Genomic DNA, 26,657 nt, shown 5'->3' with positions numbered 1-26,657 from the left:
CCAAATCAAAACTCTGTCAGGTTCTTTTAGATCTAGGGGATTTTGCCTCATTAAAACGCTGTAGCCCATTCCCAAATGAATTGAAACATTTATCTGTTATAGTTATAGCTGTCAATCAAAGTCATCTGTCACAGGCAAAATTATGGAGATATTTTATTTAAAAGAATCATGTAAGCATGACATTTAATTTCAATCTATGCACATAATTTCTGCCAGTTACCCCTTTGATTTCTCTAGCCCCATTTTATAGAAGAATATACTGTAAAATGTCATTTTCTATCTGTTTTCTTTTTCCCCTCCAGGGAGGACTTTTTATAAGTTACTTTATTATGTGAACTTTTTGTGCAGAATTTCAAAGGTATTTGAGCCCTGTAATAACCACAGGAACAGGATACATTTAATCTTTGATATAAACTATGGCAAAATGTCTGTGGGGAAAAAGAGTCCCTGATCGGTAAAGCATTTTGGCTTATTTACCTGCATTTTTTTCTGTGTAGTGGTATTTTCCTCTTTACCTCTTCTTTGTTAAAGACAGCAGTTGCTTCAGAATCAGTTCTGCGTTCGTTTCATGCCCTAGCTGCTACATTTAAGAAATGTAAAGTTTGGGTTATGCAAGGATTGCAGGATTGGACCCGACATTGAAATATTTTAGCGTTCGGAAGATCAATCTTTTGCCTAAGCCAGTGATTCTCAACCTGCAGCCCAATCAGCACACAGCTACAGCTCATGTGACATTTTTAGGGCATACAGGTAGTATAGATATTGTGTGGATGCGGCCCAAGTAACGCAGAGAGCTGCATATGCGGCCCTCAATGGTAAATAGGTTGAGAACCACTGGCCTAAGCAGTAATTTAGTATACGGTATAATATGCCTACTATAACCTAGTTTGGAATGTCTTCATTACCGTGCCATAACATGTTTAAAATGGCACAAGCTTTTAAGTAAATTATTTTTATAAGACTGATATTGATTTAAATATAGGTTCATGATTCATTAGGTTTATAACAAGGAGATAAATACAATGCCATCAAATACAGCATTATTTCTACTCTTGCTGTTCATATTTTACCCACATATTTTATTCAAATGTTTCTGTATAAATATGTAGGTGCACATGAAAAATAGGCAGTTACATAAGGTTACATTTCTTTGGATATACAGTACTAGCTACGTAGTAACTCCCAGTATATGCAGTACGAGTTCTAAGAAAACCATTACAGGACAAATTACCACGGCAAAATATTTTTCCAGTCACAGGAACAGAGTGGAAGCACAAAATGGGTAAAAGAAAAAGAAACATTTAAAGACTGATAATCATGTTGCCAGACTTCTTGTTAGTAGTGTATGCTCTGACAGACTAGGCTGTAGAATTTGATCATCCTCCAGAAAACACTAGCTGTGCATTTTTAAAGAAGCATAAAACCAAAATTACAATCTCCTATAATTACTTTAAAAGAACAAATGCCCTTTTTGGTTACAGCTAGAATGACGCATGAAAACATTGTTTTATGCACAAAGCAGTGCGCTTAGTGCCAGCTCTAGGCCAAATTTGTGTTTTTTCTTTTAGGTGAGGCACTGCTTTAGTAAAGGTTAGTAATTAAAGGGCACCTTCAAAAGTGTACCATGCATTCTGGGCACGAGAACAGCTACTTTTGAAAAGAACCCTTTCCTTGGAAAAGCTAGCCTATAAAGTTAACAGTAACAACACTTTGTAATTGAAGGCACTTTTTTTTTTTTTTGAACTCAGATACGTTTATTACTGTGAATTCTTTGGGTAGTTTTCCTGCGTGGCGTTTCAATGGATGAATGGCCACAGAATACCACATTGGCAGCGCATTGTAACTGGTAATGTACTTATAGAATTAAGTGTTAATTCCCAGAAATCAGACCACAGTGTACTAGCTCTGCCTATATCTGCAGTTGTGCCACACAGACCTGTATGTGCTTAACTCAACATGTATGTGTGCGAATCCTCAATTTGCATGTGTCATAGGTGCTGTGGAACAGCTCTGAATCAAACCCATGCAGGACCCCAGGGGCGGATTTACTGCAAAACATACCATGCTCTGGCATGGGGCCTGCAAACTGCATTCAGAAATAAAACAAACAATGTAAAACTTTCATGCCTGCAAGTCCACTCAATCCTACTTCAGCCATTCGCTCAGACAAACAAGTCTGGTTACAATTTACAGGAGATAATGCTACCATCTTCTTGTTTACAATGTCCTCTGTAAGCGAGAACAGGTGTTTGCATGGCACTGTTGTAGCCGGCGTAGCAAGAAATTTACATGACAGATGTGCTAAATATTCATGTGTCCCTTCGTGCTTCAACCACCATTCCAGAGGACATGCATCCATGCTGATGATGGGTTCTGCTCAATAACAATCCAAAGCAGTGTGGACTGACGCATTGTTCATTTTTATCATCTGAGTCAGCAGAAGGTTGATTTTCTTTTTTGGTGGTTCGGGTTCTGTAGTTTCTGCATCTAAGTGTTGCTCTTTTTAAGACTTCTGAAAGCATGCTCCACACCTTATCCCTCTCAGATTTTTGAAGGCACTTCAGATTCTTAAACCTTGGGTAGAGTGCCACAGCTATTTTTAAAAATCACACATTGGTACTGTCATAAATATAAAGGGAAGGGTAATAACCTTCCTGTATACAGTACTATAAAATCCCTCCTGGCCAGAGGCACAAAATCCTTTTACCTGTAAAGGGTTAAGAAGCTCAGGTAACCTGGCTGGCACCTGACCAAAAGGACCAATAAGGGGACAAGATACTTTCAAATCTGGGGGGGAGAGGAGGGGAAGGTTTTGATCTGTCTGTTGTGCGCTTGCCAGACAGATCAAGGAAGCAAGCAATTCAGCTTCATTAGAATCAGTAAGTACTAGCAAGGGAATGTGTTAGCTTATTTTTGTTTTGGCTTGTGACTTTCTCTGTGCTGAGAGGAAGGTGTATTCCTGGTTTTCTTTTTGTAACTTTAAAGTTTGGCCCAGAGGGAAATCCTCTGTGTTTTTGAATCTGATTGCCCTGTAAGATTATCTTCCATTCTAATTTTACAGAGGTGCTTCTTTTACCTTTTTTCTTTCTAATTAAGTTCTGTTTCTTTTCTAATCTGATTGGGTTTCTTTTAGTGTCCTAAAAAAACTCAAGGTTGGTCTGTGCTCATCTTGTTTATTCTCAAGCCTCCCCAAGGAAAGGGGGAGTGGGGGCTTGGGGGATATTAGGGGGGAGTAGGAACTCCAAGTGGTCCTTTCCTTGAGTTTGTCTAAATCACTTGGTGGTGGCAGCGTTACCTAATTCAAGGTACAAGGGAGAATTTGGGCCTTGGGAAGTTTTTAACCTAAACTGGTAGAAATAAGCTTATGGGGTCTTTCATGTGGGGCCCCACATCTGTATCCCAGAGGTCAGAGTGGGGAGGGAACCCTAAACAGGTACCTTCTTTGCGTTTTGTCAAATCTGCTGTGAAAGTGTTCTTAAAACGAAGATGTGCTGAGTCATCATCCGAGACTGCAAGAACATGAAATCTATGGCAGCATGCAGGTAAAACAGAACAGGAGACATACAATTCTCCCCAAAGGAGTTCAGTCACAAATTTAATTAACACTTTTTTTTTTAAATGAGCATCATCAGCATGGAAGCATGTCCTCTGGAATGGTGGCCGAAGCACAAAGGGGCATATGAATGTTTATGTGCCAGATATGCTAAATACCTTGCAACACTGGCTACAAAAGTGCCATGCGAATGCCTGTTCTCACTTTCAGGGGACATTGTAAATAAGAAGCAGCCAGCAGTATCTCCCATAAATGTAAACAGACGTGTTTGTCTTAGCGATTGGCTGAACAAGAAGTAGAACTGAGTGGACTTGTAGGTGCTAAAGTTTTAAATTGTTTTGTTTTTGAGTGCAGTAATGTAACAAAAAAAACTACATTTGTAAGTTACACTTTCATGATAAAGTGATTGCACTACTGTACTTGTACGATGTGAATTGAAAAATATTATTTCTTTTGTTTATCATTTTTACAGTGCAAATATTTGTAATAAAAATAATATAAAGTGAGCACTGTACACTTTGTATTCTGTGTTGTAACAGAAATCAATATATTTGAAAATGTAGAAAAACATCCAAAAATATTTACTAAATTTCAATTGATATTTTATTGTTTAACAGTGCGATTCATTGTGATTAATTTTTTGTTAGTTAATCGCGAGAGTTAACTACGATTAATCAACAGCCCTAGCTTTTTTAGAAAGTGCAACAGGACTGCTAGAAATTCATGAAACAATATTAAATGGAATTAGGTTGCTTTTAATGTTCTGTAACTCAGTATGAATTGAAAAGCAATGTGAAATTGGCCTGATAGCAGTTAAGTGCATTTGTCAGCAGAAAGTCAATCATGAGGAAAGAAGGAAACATTCATGAGTGTTGGACACATTTAGTTTAAAAAAAACAAAACAAAAAAAAAAAAACAACCAAACTCATTTTTGTACTTTGCATGACTGTCAACTGCTAAGAGAGAGAACTAAGATGTGAAAACAAGTGATCAAATAAGTGAAAGTATTTAAAATTATTTATTGCTTATTGGATGGACTACAACTTTTTAGAGATTAAAAACTGTTACTGTGTAAGTGCTTTTGTTCAGAATACAACAACTAAAATGCTTTTACTCAGAGTGAAGGAAGGAGAGCAGTATACTCTTAGGAATGTGACACAGCCTTTTATTTTACCTAACAGTTTTACTACTTTTCCACACTATATATAGCAACTAGCAACATGAAGTTAAACTACTAATGGACATTCTCACATCCTTGGCTCTTATGCCCTTCAATGGGAGTTTTACCTAAGTATAGATGGAAGATCACACCCAACTTCATTATTAATCATTTGAGTGTCATCAGCTTGTTTAGTGTGTATAAAACAAAATGATACAGGTATCAACTACAATGGATGTTTTCTAGATTTACACAGGTGTAACAAAAAGCAGAATTTGGACCACTTTTTGCCTCAGATCATTTACTTTCTATGGGCCCACTGCTGCAAATCTAGAGTACTTCCACTGACTTCAGTACAAACAAGCTTTGCACACTGTGCCAAAATTAGACAAAAAAAGTTCTACTTATATAACTGACTTTTTTGAAAAAAAAAGTTTTATCCACTCCAAATTTTAGTTACCAAAGATCAATTTAAAGCCATGACATTTTATACATATATTCACATAGCTAGAATATTAAATACTTTAAAATTATATAATCAAATTTAACTACTTCATAAAATTAATAATTAAAAAAGTTCTTTCATGAGTACTCAAATGCTTATACTTTCAAAAGGGATTTAGGCACATCAGTCTCATTGACTTTCAGTGGGACTTAGTCACTTCTGAAAATTTTACTCTTCATCTACACACAAAGCTGTACTGATTAAACTAAATGATTTAATTAAACCAGTGCAAAATGTTTATGGACACCTAAAATCAGCTTAATCCTGCTTTATATTGCTATAGCATAACTGAGTAAGGAATCAAATTTAAGATAAAACAATATAAGCCAGTTTTAAATCAAATTAAATGTGTCCACACAGGGATTTTCCCTTGGGTCAAAGTGATGCAATTCTGAGTGTAGACAAGGCCCAAGAGAAGCAGTGTGAACAGATGGGAAGAAAGCCCCCATACAAATAAATGTTGAAAAGCAGGTAAAGGAATAAATTATAAAATGTGATCTGAGTATCTATTTTAATAATAGAGTATTATCAGAATGCTCCCCCTTCCCTGCAGTCAATGGGAGGAGATCTTGAACAGATTGCAGGGAATGTAACAATGCCAGGAAAGATTGGGAGGGTGGGGAGGGGGAGAGAGGGAGTGACAAGACAGCATGTATAGCAAGACAGAAGCCACCTGTCCGCCACCTTCTAATTGGCTTGGAGACAAGATTAGCCAACTGTGTCTCCCTGTGCACCCCTGTCCCCTGCTACCACCTATTTAAACTCTCACAAACTGTTCAAAAGCCTCTTCCTCCTGTTACCTGCCCCTAGATGTAGAGTAGGATCTGTGTTTTTTAGGGCCTGCGGGTATGACTGATCAGTTTTTTTGAGGTTCAGGGTCCCATTGGACCAAACTAGGAGACTTCTAGTGGTTTTTATCCACTTTTGTCACAGCATCATGGAGGCACATTTGGATTGCCTGCAATAGGACCTGGAAGTTCAGTATTGGGTAAGGTAAAACTGTTTAGCTTGTTGCAACTTGCAGCCAGTGTCCAGTAGAGTTAAGGGCTAAGAGGGCCAGCTTCTGAGGTAAATGAGACCAAGCATTCTGCTGGTGAATCATGAGCCTATAGGCAGGATCGGCTCCAGCTTTTTTGCCACCCCAAGCGGCGAAGAAAGAAAAAAAAGAAAAGAAAAACCCAATTGAGCTGCAGCCGAATTGCCGCCAAAGAGGAAGAGAGGGAATGGAGGACTCGCCGCCGAAGATCCGGACGTGCCGCCCCTTTCCATTGGCCGCACCAGGCACCTGCTTCCTTCACTGGTGCCTGGAGCCAGCCGTGCCTATATGAGAAGGGGAGACCTCAAGTCTTCAAGGACTGAAGCTCCCCCCTTGGTAACTTTTATCCCCCTCCTCCACACACTATGACAAGAGAGGATTCAGGAGTGGGTCCTAGCGGGGGTCTAAGCTGCTCTACCTTGTATTATTGGTGATAACCCTGTAACTCTGCAATGGAACCAGTTAAATGTATGTGAGGTGCATACCAGTGTTTATTAAAGTTGCAGCCTGCTGCTTAAATCACTCCCATGTGCCCGTGATTCATTTGTCTGTAAAACAGGTCAGGAAAGTGATGAAAGAGAGAACAGACTTGCCCAAAGTCTCTCACACCAGACAAAACTACCTCATTATGAGCAACTATATACAATTCAATTCCACTAACCGAAAATACTTTTGTGTAAGTAAAATTTCTACAAACCATAGTAGAATCCATATAATTAGTATCAGCAAAGGAGAGATCCTTAGTTGTAAGAATACTTTTAGTTCACAGTTTCATTTGAAACGTTACAATAAAGATAAATGTCCAGATTATATGGCAGTTTCCAAAACTGGGAAAGATTTGGAGAAGTTTAGAAGGGCATTAAGATAATGAAATATGTAGTGTGACATAAGCCAGTTATAAGGTCATGTACCATCCTGTTTACTGTTAGCAATATGAAAGATGTGTGCTGTATGCACACAGATTGACACTTGGAGGTGCTATACATGGTTTTGGGTTGCATCTGACCACACTTGACATTTAAGTCTGTTTTTAAAAAAAAAAAAAAAAAAAAAGCATTCTCCCAGTCCAAATATGCAAGATCATTTGGACAAACTTCTACTGCATTCAAAGCTCACACAAAGTAATTGAACCTTGGAGCCACAGACTGGAGTCCATAGTTCTGTTCATAATTCAGCTTCCCTGCTGCTGATAGAGAATATTTGAAAGGTATCTGAATGCACTGATAGATCTTGGTTAAGCTGTTCTTCCTGGATTAGAGAGTTTGGTCTTTTTCTAGAAGGGCTCTTAGTGGCATATTTTTTCAATTTCTCTAGCCTTAGTACCTATGCTAAATCCAACATTGTGTATTGTTAACAGTCATTTCCACTTCATAAACCAGCATGTCATCTTCCTGAAATGTCTTTGCCATCTGGAGAGACAGCTGATCGTTAGTCACCTAGGATCCTGTAGGAGGTTAAGCTACAGTTGCCTGAGTCAGACAAATTACAATACATTAGCCAGTGCCAAATTCTTCCATTGACTTATGACACCATCTATTGAAGACCAATTTTGTCAATTAAATTAAATTAAAAAGTTTTAAAAAAGACTGCACAGGTTTCAAACAAAATCACTTTTTAAATTGGATGTTCATTCACTTACAGAAATATATTCTGACTTTGAACACTCCATGTCAGAATATAATTGCACTATTTTTCATAGGTTTTATCAACAGAACAGAGGCAAAGAATCTTAAAATACACAGTTTAATAAAATAGAATTAACACACCCTTGACAAATTCCTCATCTTGCCATTAAAAAAAATGTTAACATTTCTATAGTATGCACACTGCATTTTTCTTAATATTAAGATGACATTTGATAGAAGATCTCTAGCAAAAGGAGGAATCAAAGAGCATCTAAAAATCCAAAGCCAGGTTTAGATCTTAATACTCATCTCAAATACATCAGCTGTTTCCCATGTTTGTTCAAATAAAGTACCTGGTGTACATATGCGTGCACACATACATACACACACACAGAGTAAATTAGCACTTACCTTTTGGTCATAATGCTGCGAGTATACGTCTCACATCCAGACTTGGGGTTATAGCTCATGAAAAGATTGTAGTAGCAGTGCAATTACACATAGCACTTACAGGTGCCTTTAGATAAAACATTAAATTAAGGTTTCTGCAGACTGTCTAGATAAAAAGTTAAAAATCCCATGGTATTTTCTAAAGAGTAGAGGATAACTATGATATCCTGGCTTATATTACAAACTCAGTACAAAGCCAGGTTCTACAGTTTAAAAGTATATGAGCTACCCTTGATTCCTTTATGGCTCCTGAATATGGACTTCAATAACCACTACAGGTAGATCCTCTGCTGGTGTAGTTTAGCATATTTCCATTGACTGCAGTAGAGCTATACTGATTTATACCAGCTGAGGATCTGGACCTATGTTGTTAAATCAGTAAGGTGTTAGCTCTGGAGAGTACAGATGTGTTTAAAGCACATCGTTAGGGCTGTTCTTAATAGGGATGGACAGCTTTCCTGAACTGGGGCCTAAGATTGCTACTGCATAGTGAGACCTCCCCGCTCGCAGAAAACTTACCAAATTGCTACCACCAAAAACATTCTGTTTTCCCTGCTTCAATAAAGCCACATCCCTTCAATAACTTACCCCTACCATATACATTTAATTCAAGCTTATATCAGGAAAGTACTTTTGTCAGTATAGCTTATACCACTTCCCCAACAAATAAGCAAAAAAGATTTTACGTCAACATGAGAGGCTTCTATTGGCACAGCTATGCCAGTCACAAATCACACCTCAGTACATCCCTGACTAACACAGCTGTGCTGACAAGTTTGTAATGTAGACCTGGCCTAAACTGCAGTGTGTCCATCTTAGATTGCAGCCTCCTGGGGCAGGAACCTATTTGTTATATAGAACGGAATACACAGAGCTCACAGAACAATAAAGGAGCTCAGGAAGTGACTCATCAGATCAGGCCCAGGGAACATCTAATACCCTTTATTCAACTATGGTCAGTGCCAAATGTTTCAGAGGAAGGCTCAAGAAGCCTCATAATGGATAATTGTACAATAAACTACCTGGGGCACCTTCTACTTATACCCAGGCAATTAGTGGTCAGATTATGCTTTTAGGAGGATCTATATACTCTATATTTTTATCCTACATAATGTAACTGTGGCTGTTCCCATCATCCATATAAAACATTAGTTTATATTTAAATCCTGATAAACTCCTGAACTCAGATAATATTTGGTAGCAAAGAATCTTGCTGTTTAGTTATGCTACAGGTTATTCTTCAATTTAATTCTCTGTTGTAGCAGATTTTCAAAGGCTTGTCAGTCAGATTCCCATTTGGAGCAGAATTCAGTGATAAAGACTTATGTCTTTTCTTAGTGTAATGTGTTTGTTTACTAACTGTACACAACTCCCATTTCCTTGAACAGGGGTGGAAACAAGAACCATACAGAAAAGTCCTTGCAGAAACCTCAGGTAAAGAACCTCTGGCTCTGATCCCAGAAGTAGCTGCCTTATACCCTCTCTCTTGAGCCTCATACCAGACAGGCAGCTTAACTCTCTCCTTTTCCTTCTGTACTCCTTTACCCCAGGAAAACCCTAGTTCAGGTAGCTCATCAAGATCACATGGACTAGAAAAGGTGAGCCTGGTAGTCTACCCTCCCATTGTGCAGCTATTCTGCAACATTAAAGGAACCTCAGAGCTCCAACAGCTAGACCTAAAGGACTGGGCTTTAACCATCAATGACTCTGAGCAAGGGTACTACACGGCATCTTTAGCTATTCCTGTGTGGACTTTCATCCCAGGTGCTTATACATCAAATACAAATGCCTTTTGCCATACAAAAAACAACCAATGATTTATGTCAAAGGAGACTTTTCAATTATTATTGGTTTGTGAGTTTTACTACAGGAAAATTTCAGGAATTTGAAAGCCATGGTTCATTTAGACCAGGTGGCTATAATACTTGAACTCTTATTTTATTTTTATATGTATACCAGCCTTGAACAATGGGATTATTTTCAGGTGGAAGACAAGAGAAGAATGCCTGGCAAACAAAAAATAAATTTCATTCAGGATTAATAATTAATAATCTAGTTTACCTGAATATGACCAATGAATATGCAGTGACAAAATGATAATTTAAATGAACTATCCTATTATATAAAACTCATATTACTCAAAAAAGGAATGCAATTTGATATCATATGAATAGGTGTCCATAAACTGCAAGCCAGCCATCAGTTCATACTTGTAAATAGTCTCCAGACCACGTTCCATTCCAGATTTGATAGAATGGTGGTGACCACAGTCTTCCAATATATTAACTGAAACTGACTTTTTCCATAACATTAATTCTATCAACTCTAGGTTTACTTGTCCAATAAGTAACTCTCATGATTTCTGTAGCTTCCTTATCTCTCTGTCCCTGAGGAAAGCAAGATTACGCAGTCTTAAATTAAATAAAAAGTTTCTCTCTTTGGTAGCATCTAATAAGTATATTAAACATTCCACAGTCAACATTCCCACCTTGCATAAAAGGTAGAACAAGAAAATCCCAATGAAATAAGGGGGACTTTACTGAACTTTCTCTCAGAAATTCCTTCAGTGTTTGGTGGAGTCTGAGCTCATGGAATTCGATTCACAAGTCTTAAACTGCTATTACTCTTAAGCTCTTTCCTTCTGGATGCTAGAAATACCAAGAATACATTAAATTCAGCACATTTTTGCCACCAAGATGTATGAGGAAGGAAAGTTTACAACAAATAAAGCAGAAGCTGGGACAACGGCAGTTCATTTGCTCCTGATGCATCTTTCTGCTGTGTATATTTTGTACTGTAAGAAGACAGCTTTCTAATGAAGAGTTTCACCGGAAAATTATACTGTCTACTCCACAGGTTCAACTAATTAAGGCAGTCACTGCTTAGAGAGCATTAATAATCCCTTGCCAATGAAAGAAGCTATTTCGATAATAGATGAAAACAACTTTAAATTAGTTTAAGGGTATATTGTATAAAATTGTGACCTGCCATAGTAATTAAGTTAAAAGGAAACTACTAACTACATTGCTGCATTTTACAATAACTGTACATTACTGTCCAGGTTCTTCATTCTAATCATTGGTCTGCTCCTTAGATTCTTGAATTTTGTATTCACTTAACTAGACAATTACTGTTCTAAATGAAACTAATTACTGTCAAAGTGTTCACAAAAGGAATTTGAAATAAGAAAAATACATTTTTTAAAAGATGCATTTGGTGAAATCCTAGCTACATTGAAATTAATGGGAATTTTACCATTGACTTCAGTGGTGCCAGAGTTTTACCCACCGTATTTGGGATTGTTAAAGGGGTCAGAGTAAACTTCTGCCAATTGTTGATTCCTTTGTCTTTTAATACTTATGAAAAGTAGTACAGTTACTCAACTTTGAAAAATTCGAATTATTTTGCTATTTATTTTGGCTCACTTTGCAGTAAGTAGATAATCATTCAAACTACTTGTTAACACCACAGAGCAGCATTTGGAAATTGCTTATTAATAGGAAGAAAGGTAGTGTGACAAATGAAAAGCACCACCATTTACATATCTCAACAGTCATATGTACAATTGGATGGATTCAAGTGACATTCCTTCAAAAGTTTAGCTAAGTCATTTTATATGTATGGTAAGCTGTGCTTTGGGAGAGGAGTAATCATGTGAGTGCATAAAATATTTGAAGAAATAGTTTTAATTTTGTGGATTAAACACTGAAGATTTATTGAAACTATGTTCCAATATCTGGGGGCGGAATCAAGAAAGGAACATAGGCATAGCAATTCTGAGTCACAATGCCTAACTTTTGGGTGCCTAGAAAAAAGCATCACAGGAACAAAACTGCAATCCACAAAGCTGTGTTAGGCACCTCATCTCCCTATGCAATGAGTGTGGCGAGACAGGTGCCTAAGAACGCAATCCACAAAAGACAGCATTCTAGGCAGCTCCCTGCCTAAGCTCAACTATGGGAGATGCCAACACGCTAAGCCTGCCCCATTCTCAGAGATGGGAACTTATCCCTAGTTCCGCTAGTGATCCATAAAAGGAAATCCTTCTTAGACGCCTATGTAGTTTCTTGTGGGAATGATGAGTTAGTCACCTGCCTTGCTTCATACAAAATGGCCAGAGGAGCAGGTGGTGCCCACATAACTCTTAGCCCAGTGATTAGAGTACTCACCTGGGATATTGGAGACACAGATTTAATTGCCTCTCCGTGCAGAGCGGAGAAAGGATTTGAACTGGGGTCTGTCCACCTCTCAGAAGAGTGCTCTAGCCATGGAGCTATGAGAAAAGGGCCCCATCATGCTCTTCTCTTGAAGCTTTTTGCTCTGGGTAAATAATCAGAGACACTGGAGCAGGGTGTCCTGCTCCCCGGGTGCATGCCTCAACCACTGTCCACTGTTCTATCGTCATTCATTCTCTCTCACCCAACCACTCAAAGAAAGAGTGGCTGGGCCAGAGTGTAAGAATAACTGTAGAACCGTGGTCAGCTCTAATCCCTGGGCTAAGACTTATAAGGTGGGCACCACTACCTCTCCGTTCCTCCAGCTGGCTTTTAAATGGGGCCCAATCCAGGTGGTGTGCTCAGAGGGCACCTAACAGATGGGAAGATAAATGTTTGTCTTCCCCAGGTTTGTGAATTGCTCTGGAGCTTAGGGAGGAGAAAGACATCCAAATGCCTACAGGGAAGCAGCAGTGCACAAGCCCACAGGCAAAAACTTAGGTGTTGAGTGAGTTTAGGTGCCTACAGAGTTTGGCAGGAATTTTGTGAATTGAAGTAGGGGACTTAAGTAGCTAAACAGAGTCCACCCTGGTTCTCTTATTAAGAAGAGAAAAGAAATATCAGCTTATTCATTACCTATTATGATTGGTTTCATGACTATAACTGCTGGAAAGTGAAGATCTGTTTGGAATTTTTAGTGACTTTATTTAAATGAAAGCCTGCAAATAGGGATATGTTTGAAAAGTAGCCTTTGTCCACTGTCACTGGGTGGCAGGCCCTTTAAGGGGAAATGGACCCAGCCTCACCTGTGATAATTAACAACCTCCCATCTGAAACTGATCAGGTGGGGATGGGGTGATTATAAAAGCCTGCAAGAGACTCTGGGGTGGAGAACTACAAAAGCAGTTTGGTTTTTGTGGCAGGCCCTGAGGCAGTGTGAGTGAACTCTAAAAAAATAAATAGGCCCCTCCAGAAGACCCTAGGTTAGGAAGAAGGGATGACTGTTGTTTTTCAACATTATATAAAAGAGAAATAAAACTGACGTCCTGAGGAAAAAAGACACTCTGTGTAGTGTTGCTCCTTTTTGGGCTGAGGGGACAGGCCAGCACCCTACATTAAATCTTTTAAGTAAAACAAAAAAGACAGTTTAAAAAGTCACATTCTCCTTATATCACCAAGCTATACAAAAGATTAATCGAGATCACAAGCCAACTTCTCTTTCACAGCCTTGCACTTCTACAGTATCTAGAGAAACCAGACATTCTGGGGATAGATTTGGGAAGATGTGGGGAAGGGTTACAGGGGCTGCTACTCACTTAAAAAGGGCCAGGAAAAGGCAGGAAACAATGTCGTGGAGCCCCCCTCCCACTCCCACATTCCAGCCTGTAGAGCTGGCCAGCTGCACTGGGGAGAGCACACATAAGAGTGTGTGCTACCTTTTAAGGTTGGTCCAGGAGCCACTGTCAGAACCACCTGCATGTTATCAAGGAGGCTCTCTGATCTATCTGAGACTGCCCTATTTAAAAAAAGGGTAAGAGGAAGCAAAGCAGGTCAGGTGTGGAGACTTGAAACTGCACAGCTGACGAGGGAAGGGAATCTCTGGCTCAGCTCCCTATGGACTGGTTGACCACACCCAGGGGCTTTTTGTTTGGGGACTTACATTTTAAGTAGCTCAAACTAGGTTCTGAGGTAAGAGCCTTGTTCAAGTGAGCCTTTCAGAGGACTTCACTAAGTACAGACAGTTATGTTGGAGTGTTTGGCTTCTCCTTGTCTGTGCTGTTACAGCAAACCCACTACTGCCCCCATTAAGGGGGAAATGGAGGCAGGCCTCAGCAGAGCCACACTTGGCCAGAAGGTGGGGCTACAGAGCAGGCATCTCCTATTTACAATGCAGTACCTGTTAAGAAAAGTTCTAAGAGATATATTGTCTCATTGCTACAATACCTTCCCCCAGTGCTTCCTTTCGGGAGGGGCATTATCCTCAACACAAAGCTATCACTAAAGTGCCACTAAATGGAAGTCATGTTAGTAGACTGAGGGAAATATTCCAAAGAACAGAACTCCTTTGACTGTATAGATGACACATAGTCTTGGGTGAAGTTTGGACTCATCATTATTCTTACCAGATACCCAAATAGTAAAATTTTTCAGGTTTTCATTTTCAGTTGCCTAAAGACTGCCCTATGCTTCCAGACTCAGACCGAGCCACAGTGATCAACACTTTTATGATCTCCAGGTTCAATTACTGCAATGCAGCAACCTAGTAATCAGTGTAACAGCATTTTAAAAATCCCTTATGTTGCTTTAATGTGCTATAGCATGCCTGCAAAGCAGCTCAGATCAATACAAACACATCACACTGACATTCCAGTCACTGCACTGGCTCTGTTCAGTGATGGATCAAAATCAAGCTCTTTGTATTACTTTCAAGGCCTTCAATAGAATAGGCCCAGTCTATCTCCGGGATCAACTCTTCTTTTATTGCTATGCCCTGCCACAGCTGCTTTGCTCATCAAGTACCACGAAGCAGTCTATAAAATGAATGAGAATCATGGAAGCAAGAGACAGCGCTTATTTAGCAGGTGGCCCAATGACGAGACTTCCCTTGCTGATGAGATTAGAACCACAACAAATCTTTCAGCCTCTAGGACCAAATGAAAAACATCTTTTCAAAACAGCATTTTCACAGTCAGAACAGTAATTATCTCTGCAAGAGAATGACCATCTCAGAATATTGTCTTAAGAGATATAGAAGATCTCTACTATATTTGTTTAGATGAGAGGATAACGCACACACATACAAAATAATAAATCATTTGGTAGTTATGCACAGGGTCTTAAAGAATATGCAGGACAAACTAGTGGCCTGTTGAGACTGGTGGGCTGGATTGTTAAATGTTAGTTATCTTAACTGTGAAGTTTTTCCATTCTATATTCAATGTTAATTTCTCTGCATGTAACTATCTCTGAAGAAGTTGGGGGAAAATGGTAAGTAAATAGCGTGTGCACATTTGTCTGCTTCATGAGGGAGGAAAAAGAGTTAACTCAATCCTGGGAAGTTTGTATACATCCCCAGGAAGGCAGACAATGGACTAACTGAATTGCTAGTTCTCAAAAGAACAACTATTAATCCATTGGTGGAAGCATACCTCCAACCCCCGATCAGTGACACAAACCTCACTGAGCAGGTTCAAGAATTGCAGGACAAACAAAGGGATTCTAAAAATCAATAAGGGACAGCCTGTGAACTATAGGAAAAAACACTGATGGGTTAAACAGAGGCAGAGGCGGTGAGGATGTCTGCAACAAAGCAAGGCCTACCTAAACTTGCAAGCAAAGGCTGAAGTTTAGGTAAGATAATGTGTATATAGGCCTTTTGTTTAACCCTTTCCTTCTCTGTAATAGTCATATGGAACAACAAACATTTTGAATAAGCTGTTCTCTGTGACTGCATCACACTGCACACTGGCTTCACAGCTCCCATTGGCTGGGAACTGTGACCAATGGGAGTTGCGGGGGCAGCACCTGTGGGCGGAGCAGTGCATAGAGCCACCTGGCTGCGCCTCTGCCTAGGAGCTGAGGGATATGTTGCTGCTTCCAGGGAGCCACCTGAGGTAAGCGCAGCCTGGAGCCCACACCCCTTCCCACGCGCAACCCTCCTGCCCTAGCCCTGAGCCCCCTCCCACACCCAAACTCCTCCTGGAGCCTGCACCCCAAACCCCCTCCCATGCCCCAACCCGGAACTCCCTCCTGCATGCCAAACCCCTCATTCCTGTCCCCATCTAGAGCATGCACCCCCAGCCGGAGCCCTCCCCCTCTCACACCCCAACCCAGTGAAAATGAGCGAGTGAGTGAGGATGGGCGAGAGCGAGCAACAGAGGGAGGAGGGATGGAATGAGCAGGCGGCGGGATTGAGCCTTGGGCAGGGTGGGACAAGGGTGTTTGGGTTTGTGTGATTAGAAAGTTGGCAACCCTAATGTGTGTAGTTTTTTCAGGCCTGACATAAGTACCACCAGATAGTAAATATCTCCTTCACTCCTGCTAAGGAGTTCTGTTCTTGTCTACTTGCAACTGGCGTATCCCTTCCTACTGCCCCAAACAATTAAATCTCAGCAGACTCAGTGCATGTTTCTTAGTATGCTTTCATTACCTAGCTTTGCACCATCACAATGGAATCTGTCTCAAAGAGATTAACAATATGTTTGTACACAGCAAGCATTGCTATGAACCAGCAATATGTATTTACCAGAGCTGCTCGGCCCTGCAGTCTAGGCTCTTTCAGGATTCTGCAATGCCTAGAGCTAGTTGGATATATCATTTAACTTCTGTTTTTAATCAGAATAGCTGTCATTCTTTCTGCAACTCTTTCAGAGCTGTCACTTTTCAGAAAGGGAAGGAGGTAATTTGAGAACAACATTTTCAAAACGAATACTCTTTTCTTTCTGATATGAGCTGAGGATCTCAGAACCTGGGTGTGAAGAGAAGCAAGGGAAAAGTGAAAATTCACTGTCCTTAAATGAAATGTTTCAGATGCTTTCCAAGCTGTGGCCACGCTAATGGGGCTGCCAATACAATTACACCAATTTGTATTTAAATTGAAAATAGAAAGAAAGCTATTGCTGATCTCAGGCAATACATAATTTTAAAGCCAGGGGGTTTTTTAATTTATATAAAATGCTTAAGGATATTTTCCGATGTCTTCCGTATTAAATGTTTGGGCATATTAAAAATAGAGAAGTCTGGTGTGCTCAGTTCTAATCGTATTAGTAATCCTGATTTAATGGTGTGTCTGTTCAGGATGCTGATTAGTCAAGGAACACCCAAATTATTTGTCACCTACATAATATGATGCACTTTTAAGTTGCTGCAGACATCTAAAGCTATGTCTACACTTGCAGAGTTTTTGCTCTGTCAATTTCAATGTTGATAGTGAACCGGTGAAAGAAAAGCACTAGCTTGTGTACTCATTTCCTTCCACAGGCGTCAGAGAGTGTTTACATGTTTCTGATTTCCACCTTTCTGTGATACTCTCCCACCAAGTGGAAAGTATGGATGATTAGCTCTTAGAAATAGATGTGCAGACATAAAATTACACATTAGAAAGTTGCCCCTGAGGATTATTCCCCCATCTATGTTTTTAGGGTGGTGCCCATCATCATACTATCCATTACCTGGTAATATTTTACTTAATGGAAACACTTAAAAACATTAAAATAGGAAGATAAATCTGAATTCTAGCATCAAATCTCTCACACTCACACGCACCCTTTGTATGTATAAAAATTAAAAGGAAAAACCAAAAAAGGACTTCAAAGCCTTGCTTGATTACATTTAGCATTTCACTTTGTTTATGAGTGACAGCAAACATTCATCATGACGGAAAAAAAATCACTTCTTATTCATAGAGAAGGGGAGAACAACACTTCACAATTAATCTACATTATAAAAAACCCGACTTAAGTAGCATAGGTAACACAACCTATTTTGGCATATTTTTACACTTCATCCAGTCACTAGACTTTGCCAAAGCTCTATACCATAGTTTCACTAGAATCTGCATTACTTTCTTGTCTTTGGGGATGTCTACTATCCACAAAGACACTGAATCTCAAAAATCAGTGCTGCAGAGCAGTTGCTGCCAACATGGTAACCACAAACCAGAAATATTATGAAGGATACTATACATACAAATGAATCAAATACAAAATGCTACAGTGACACTATATGTATGTGTGTACACATATGTATACATGCGCCCACGCACACAGGTTACTGTTCAGTAACATTATCTACTATTTAGAACAGCCCTACATATAATAGTTTGAACAAGATCATCCACATCATGGAAAGCTGTACAAAAAATTCCAATCTATATGCTAGTTTATGTTGTAATACTGACCAGTGGTTTATAACAATATAAAGGGAAACCATATTTTAAAGGAAAAAGAAGAAAAGGACAGAGTTAGTTGAGTTTCCAGTTTTTGAGATCTTGTTTTTAACACAGGGCTGACACTAGTTTGTGCATTGGATACAGAGTATCTGGGAATTTTGCCACTGATTTCAGTGGAGCTAGGATTTTACCCATAGGCTATAGACAAGGGCATGGGGAGAAAAGAACAGGAATAAGAAAAGGTGAGCAGAAAATAAAGAAGGTAACGAAGAGGACTGTGAGAACTAGTTGACTTATTACAGGAATCAACGTATTCCTGTATAGCCCTATATTTACCAGAGACTGACTTGTGATGTTATCTCACCACCCAACTATGAGTTGGTACATTGCAAAATGGCAAGGAAAAGCAAAGAAGAAAGAGAAAAATAAATTGGAGATAGGAAGGAAAGGAAGACAGGCAATAGTAGTACCTGTCATGTCTACCCGGGAACTAGCTCCACTGGCATCTCTGTAAAAATGGCACACATTAAAAAAGAGTGAGATGAAGAGCCAGAAGTTCCTTGAAAGGAAATTGCTCTCCTTTCTCCTCGGTTAAGAGACACTCCTTCCCCACCCCCTCAAAAGCCTCCTTATTGGAATACAAGGACATCACTCAAAATAAACTTTATTCCAATAGAGCAATTAAAGGACAAATTGGATAATTTCAAGTGGAGAAAAGTCCATTAAATAAAACTTCAAAGCAGCTTATTGCAAAAGGTTAAATTCTCACAAAAACGTGAAAATCTATATTGCCAAGAATAAGTTAATTGTGTATGCAAATACTAACGTGTCTAGCAGTGAGAGAGCTTTTAAAAATGCACATCTCATTAAATTACCTCTAAATCTGAAGAGCATCCTAAAACTGATTGGCTGTATAATAATCAAAGTACATACATCTGTTCGTTTTGTGATGATCCTTGATTTTGCAGGAATAGTTTGTATCATAGGAGTATGTATAGTTCCAGAAGACTCTGGCTTATTATCGCTGAATGCACTTCCACAGACCTGATGACTAATACATCCTGGGATGGGGGTAGCCTCACCATCCAGGGAAAGAGATGCTCTAAGTCTGCAGTGACACAGTTACAAGTTAGATGCAATGAATTCATGACTCTTGCCTTCCAGCATTCTCCCCTCAGCTTGTACTCACTACCTTTGAGCCACACACAAACTTATCCAGAAGATCTGCTCAGTTCTATTTGATTCACTGCTTAAGAATGAACAGGAAGTCACCTCCACTGTGAAACATAAGTAAGCAAAGAAGGTAATGGAGGGAAACAGAAAGGTGAAATCAAAGCCTCCAGTCTGCTGTGGCAAAGTGTAACCCACATACCTCCTGGGTGTGGTGTTCTAACCCATCTAGTGGGTGGGGGGGAGGGGGAGGAGAGAGAGAGAGATTTATTATATTATATATAATTTTTAATGGAGTTTGCTCTACAGCCTTAGCTAAGGGCCAGTTGGCTTTTAACTCATGCAATAGAGGCTCATAAGCTAAGATCCAGAGGTCCCAGGTTTGATCCTACTCACCAACAACCAGGGTCTGTTGGTGTTACAAAAGCATCTCATGTTGCTTCCACCATGTTCTTCTTCCCCTGAGGTAAATCAATTAACTTCTACTGTCAGTCACAAGTTCTGAGTGGACAGAATTCCATATGTATGCAGCAAAAAAAAAAATTCAAGTTATAGAAAAAACAGTAGTCAAATTATGAACATCTTACATTAAGTCTGACTTGCTTCATCACAACACAGGAAATAATTATCCAGCTTATATAATCAACAGGGCTCAGGTTGCTCAGCAACTACTTTTAACTTCTGGTGTCATTTACCATTTATTGAACAGAAGTAGTTAGATCACACAGCTCATTGTGGTGGCTGTGTTAAAAGGAATTGAATAGAAGACAAGAATGGATCATAGACTTGTCAAAGATAATAATTAGAATAGTTAATCCTACCTTGCCACCTACGCACTTTCATGCAGACCATGGAAGAAAAAAACCAATTGATGACTTACAACAATTAGTATGTTATCTAAAGTTTTATATTATATATAAAGTTAGGTGATGCACAAACATATCTTCTCAGACTGCAATTCGCTACTTAAGAGCTTGTCAGAAGAATTAGTTATGTGGGTTAGAAAGGTTTTATTGTTATGGATCCAAACTTGGATTTTTCTTATATATAATTTTGTATAAAAACTGATTTCACTTGCCAGTATGAGACAGGTACCCATTTTACCAACTGAACTGAACAAAATAAATCAGGGGTTTTCAATTATAAACCCTACCTTTCTCTGCACAATACCTTTTGACCATCTCAAAAACATTGGATAAACTTTTTGTATGCGGTTGGTAAGCCCAACTGAGAAAAGCTATTTAAATCTATTACCACCATTTTCTCAAATTAAAATGGTGTTTTGTAGGTACTGGAGCAGGGGATTTGTTCACATGCTAAGGAATAAAATGCTAACAACTCTTTTTGTGCCATGCGCTTCAAAAAGTGTGAGGTATATCAAAGAATTCATGTTTAATTCAGCCCATGCAGAAGGCCAGTGAGAGGCTCATGCACCAGAACTCCTGTCTGTAATCTTATGGAGGGGATAGGTGGTGCTTGGACCTCAGCTGGACTTTCTGTAAAGTTTCAGGTGAGTTTCTGTAAAGTTTCTGATGAGTTTCACCACTGTGCCTAGCCATTAGTATTTTTTATTATAGCACTTCGCCCTATCTGTAAGGATCTACTCAATGAACTATTTTGCCCATGCACAAGGAAAACAGAGTCTAATCAGCTGTGAAATATTTTAGAATACTTGCATATTTTTCTTTATAGGAAGGACCCAATCATTTTGTTACTTTAGCTCAGAAGTAGACAATCTGATGTCAGCTAAACCATGCTGTTATCTGTTGAGAAAAGCCTGAATGTTCTTGTCTTTTATTAGCGTTTGGCTTATATTTTGTAGTTATTATTTGAATGAGCTGGTTTTATCCATGGCCCACATGCACTATCCTAGGACTGGGAGACCTAGAGTGAGTTTCCTTCTCTGCCAAACTTAATGTAGAAAAGCCACTTAGCCTTTCTATGCCTCAGATTCCCATCGTCAAATGGAGCTATTAGTACTGCCTTCTCTCACAGGGGTGTTGGGAGGATAAATATATTAAAAGATTGTGAGGTGCTCACATACTATGCCACATGGGTGTACTTAGGTGTACTTATTGAGCTAGTGCAAGTACAAATAGGAGGGTCATCGCAGTATCACTGGTAGTGGCATCGGAGGCATGGCTGAGCTGTTCTGAGTACAAACCCGCCTGAAACCGTGCTCATAGGGGAGCCATAGACAGAGAGAGAGAGAGGATACGTCAATCTCAAAAAGCCTAGATGAGGATAAAATGCAATTTCTTTAAAGACAGTTTCCCACAGACAGTGGATAAATGCTTGTGGTCATTCATTCATTAGGATTGCAGGGGGTTATATTTACTTCCCCAAAATTAGGTTCTTCTCAGGAATTCCTGGAAAGTGAAAATAATAGGCAGAAATTTTACTAAGTCTCAAATTTCTTCTAGCTGCCTCAGGGTGTATTTTCCTTTTTGTTTTCTTGAATCCCTTTTCCTAGCTACCCCACCACCTTCTAGTATAGAAATATTGGACTGATCAGTGAAACCTGTAGTCTACACATGTGTAATCCCAGTTGCTTCAGTGGGATCACTTATGCAAAAGGACCACCCACATGAGGAAAGGTTTGCAGAATCAAGTCCTACAGATTGTGGTAACAGACAGCTACAAGCAGAGAGAGGAGGAAGCTGCAATCTAGGAGGTGCTACTGTATAATGATGATGATCAAAGAAGATATTTCATCTTGTCTAAAAAAGCAGAACATATTCAATTAAAATTAGCACTGTCGATTAATCGCAGTTAACTCACGCAATTAACTCAAAAAAATTAATTGCGATTAATCGCAGTTTTAATTGTGCTGTTAAACAATAGAATACCAGTTGAAATCTCACCCTCAGAGATGTTCCAATAAGCTTCTTTCACAGACTAGACTCCTTCCTAGTCTGGGTCCAGCAATCATTCAAACCCCAGTAGTTACTGTCCTTTGTTCCAGTTTCTTTCAGGCATCTCTTTGGGGTGTAGAGGCTATCTTCTGAGCCAGCTGAAGACAAAATGGAGGGGTTTCCAAGGCCTTTTATATTCTCTTTTGTGGACGGAAACCCCTTTGTTCTCCTGTGCAAAATCACAGCAACAAGATGGAGTCTGTAGCCACGTGGGCAAGTCACATGTCTATGAATGATTCAGCTTTTTGCAGGCCAACACCATTGTTACATGTTAGTTTGAGCATTTCCAGGAAAGCTCAGATGTGGATTGGGGTCTCCCAAAGTCCATTGTCAGTTAAGTGTTTCTTGATTGGGCACTTACTGAGAATAGTCCTTTCTCAAAAGGCTGACCAAATGCTTCACTGAGGCTACTTAGAATCAAACAAGTACATAGACGATATTCATAACTTCAAATACAAAAATGATACACACAGACAGACAGCATAATCATAGCCAGCAAACTACAACCTTTCCATGGACACCCCACTTGGCCTCCTCTGTACAAGAACTGGTGCAACCATAGGACCCTGGTTGCAACAATGATCTATACAGTCACAGTTTATGTCAATAACATCACACCGTCCTTCTGAACTTACTGCCAGTGACTTTAATATGCATAATCTTCATGTCAAATTCCTGCAGGACCAGGCTCCAGCGTAGCAGTTTGGAGTTTGTGCCCTTAGTCCGGTGAAGCCATACCAAAGGTGAATGATCAGTTAGAATCCTGAACCTCCTATTGAAGAGGTAAGGCCTTAGTTGTTTGATGGCCCACACAATGGCATAGCACTCCTTCTCTATGACAGAGTAATTCTGTTTGGTAGGGGACGGGCTTTTTGCTTAGGAAGGCAATGGGATGCTTCTTGCTGTCTTCCCCTGTCTGCATTAGCACAGCACCCAACCCTGTGTCTGATGCATCAGTACACAATTCAAAAGGCTTGTCAAAGTCAGGGCTGACCAGCACAGGCTCTGCAGATAAGAGTGCTTTTACCTTCTTGAAGCCTTTCTGGCATGCCTCTGACCAAATTACCTTATTAGATTGATGCTTTTTACGTAAGTCCATGATTGGGGATACAATGTCACTGAACCCCTCCACAAACCTCCTGTAATAGTTTGCCAAGCCTATGAAGGATTGGACTTGCCTTTTAGTTTGGGGTACGGGACATTTTATGATGGCTTCCACCTTAAGAGGTCTGGGGATATTTTGCGCGCACCCCCCCCCCCCGACGGTGCCCCAGATAAGGGACTTTGGCTGCCCCTATCTTGCACCTAGAGGGTTTCACGGTTAGCCCAGCTTCTTTGAGCTTTGATAGCACAACTCCCAGGTGTTCCTTCTGGTCACCCCAGGTGTTGCTGAATACAGCAATGTCATCTATGTATGCCCTAGCATAATTCTGCAATCCATTTAACACTCTGTTGACCAGTCTCTGGAAGGTTGCACCAGCATTTACCAGACCAAAAGGTAACACCGTCAATTCATAGAGCCCGATATCAGTGACAAAAGCTGATTTTTGTTGTGCCTCCCCCTCCAAAGGGATCTGCCAGTAACCTTTGGTTAGATCAAAGGTACTGAGGTATTTGGCTTGGCTCAGCACATCCAGCAGATCATCAATTCTTGGCATGGGTACACATCTGTTACAGTGACAGCATTGAGTTTCCTATAATCTTCACAAAATCTAACAGGGCCATCCCTTTTAGGGACCAAGATCACAGGGGAAGTCCATGCACTGTCAGATTCCTTAATCACCCCCAAGTCCAACATGCTTTGTATCTCAGCCTGAATTTCCTCCTTCACCTTGCTGGTGGCCCTATGAGGCCTGGGAGGGGGCGGGCTGAGCCACTTTCATGAGCAGTCTATGGGACAGCAAGTATGTCCTCCCGGGTTTGTTGGAAAATACCTCACTGTACCTTTGCAGTGTTGACAACGCCTCCCCCTTTTCGACTGGTGTCAGCTCACTACAGATTTCCATACTTTCCAGAGTTGACCCATTTGGCATTCAGCCCTCAAATCAGTGAGTGGGTGTGCCTTAGTTTCCCCTTCTACACAACAGATCATGTTTACCCCAGCCACTCTACTGTGATAGCCCTTGAATCTGTTTACATGTACCAGTTGGGCACAGTACCCTCAAGGGGCTTTTAAACTTTATAAGTGTCCTCGCTCACCACTTCAAAGGGCCCTTCCCAGGAGTTTTGCATTTTGAACTTTTTTGCGGGGCTGAGTACCAGGACCAAATCTCCTACGTCAAAAGTCCATTTACAAGTATTTTTAATCATACCATGCCTTTTGCTTGGCCTTACTGCTCTGGAGGTTGTTTTGGACAATTTCCATCGCGTCTTTCAACTCCCTCCTGAACCTCTGGACATACTCAGTCATGGGTTCTTCCCTCACCTTGTTGCATCCTTCCCAGGTATCCCTAATGAAGCAGAGAGATCCCCTCACTTTTCTCCCATACAGATGGTCAAATTGAGAAAATCCCGTGGACTCTTTTGGTACCTCCCTGTAGGCATACAGCAGGAATGGCAATAACTCATCCCAGCTTTGGCCCTGTTTCTTGGCATACATCCCCAACATGGATTTTAGGGTCCCATTGAACCTTTCCACCAGCCCATTTGCCTGCAGGTGGTAGGGGGCCATCTTAAGCTGTTTCACTCCACACACCTTCCATAGCTCATTGAACAACTGCGACATAAAATTTGCCCCCCGATCAGACAAAATCTCCTTAGGGAAGCCCACTCTGCTGAATATGGTGAGCAGGGCTCTTGCAACTGTCTCAGCCTCTATGTTACACAGCATGATTACCTCAGGATACCAAGTGGCAAAGTCTACCACCACTGAGATATACTTGTTCCTCCTCCGAGTGGGGTGCAGCATAGGACCCACTATGTCCATTGCCACCCTTTGGAATGCCTCCTGAATGACAGGCAAGGGATGCAGCAGAGCCTTCTGGAGCCTCCACAGTTTCTTCCTCTCCTGACACACCGCACAAGTCCTACAATAATCCCTCACATCATTCTGTATCCCTGGCCAGTAGAAATTCCTCCTCAGCCTGTCATAAGTCCTCTGTACCCCCAAGTGACCAGCAAAGGTACTATCATGCGCTACCAGCACTAATTCTCCCCGGTGTTGGCTGTGTACAACCAACTGCTTATAGGATTGACCGGGGCCTCAGTTTTTCCCTACAGGGGCCTCCCTCTACAGTTTCCCATTCTCTTCAAAAAACTTCTCCCCCCCCGTCCCCCGGAGTTCCCTCTGAGACACACTTTCTTATGCCCTCAAGGGAGGGGACAGCCCTTTGTTTAGCTGCAAATTCCTGACAGACAACCCTCGAGATAGCATCCCCATCCCTGGGCACTGACTGCATCTCCCCTGCCCCTGCGAGCCTGTCGTCTTCAGCCGGGCAGAGACCTGGCTTTGCCTCTTGCATACTTGGAAGCACCCCGCCTCCCTGCACTGTCGTGTCAATGGGATCTTCCCCACCTCCTCTGTGGGTTCCAAGGTCCTCGTCCCATTTCTGGGGATTCCCTCTGAGTCACCACCCCCGTGTTCCCTGGGGCAGGATGTGTTTGCTGTTCAGGTGCATCAAGGGTGACCAGACAGCAAATGCGAAAAATCGGGACAGGGGTTGGGGGTAATAGGAGCCTATATAAAGAAAAAGACCCCAAAACCAGGACTGTCCCTATAAAACCAGGACATCTGGTCACCCTAGCTGCACCAGACCTACAGTCATCAGCTGGAACAGCCCCCTAACCTACAGGCAGTGCTCTCTCCTCCCCCTCTAGGAGCCCCTCACTGCCTTTCTTCTTGCTGCAAGTTACCACACTAACAGTCCTGGCTTTGCTGAAAAAATCATTTCCCAGCAACATGTCCGTGAGGATGTCCTCGAGCATCTCCACCAGTAAATCGCCTTCCATACCTTCCCACTTCACATAACCTTTGCCAGGGGTACAGGGAAACTTTGCGGCCCCACCCCCTTAATGTGGGTCATCTGCCCCATCAAAACACGAGCATCTGGAACCACACTTGGTCGAACCAGAGAGAACTGGTGCAACCATAGGACCCTGGTTGCAACAATGATCTGTACGGTCACAGTTTATGTCAATAAC

General features: G+C 40.7%; 1 long non-coding RNA gene across 1 annotated transcript; it reads left to right on the top strand.

The window, feature by feature from the left end:
* The first annotated feature begins 2,566 nt into the window (after positions 1-2,566).
* On the top strand, positions 2,567-3,610 carry LOC122466651. Its single transcript, XR_006292338.1, has 2 exons — positions 2,567-2,616; positions 3,434-3,610. It is a non-coding gene; the product is annotated as an uncharacterized LOC122466651 (long non-coding RNA).
* Positions 3,611-26,657: the final 23,047 nt, after the last annotated feature.

Source organism: Chelonia mydas, chromosome 7 (genome assembly GCF_015237465.2).
Source record: "Chelonia mydas isolate rCheMyd1 chromosome 7, rCheMyd1.pri.v2, whole genome shotgun sequence".
Classification (NCBI taxonomy): Eukaryota; Metazoa; Chordata; order Testudines; family Cheloniidae; genus Chelonia; species Chelonia mydas.
The sequence above is the reverse complement of the archived record's forward strand: the minus strand, read 5'-3'. Positions and strand labels throughout refer to the sequence as shown.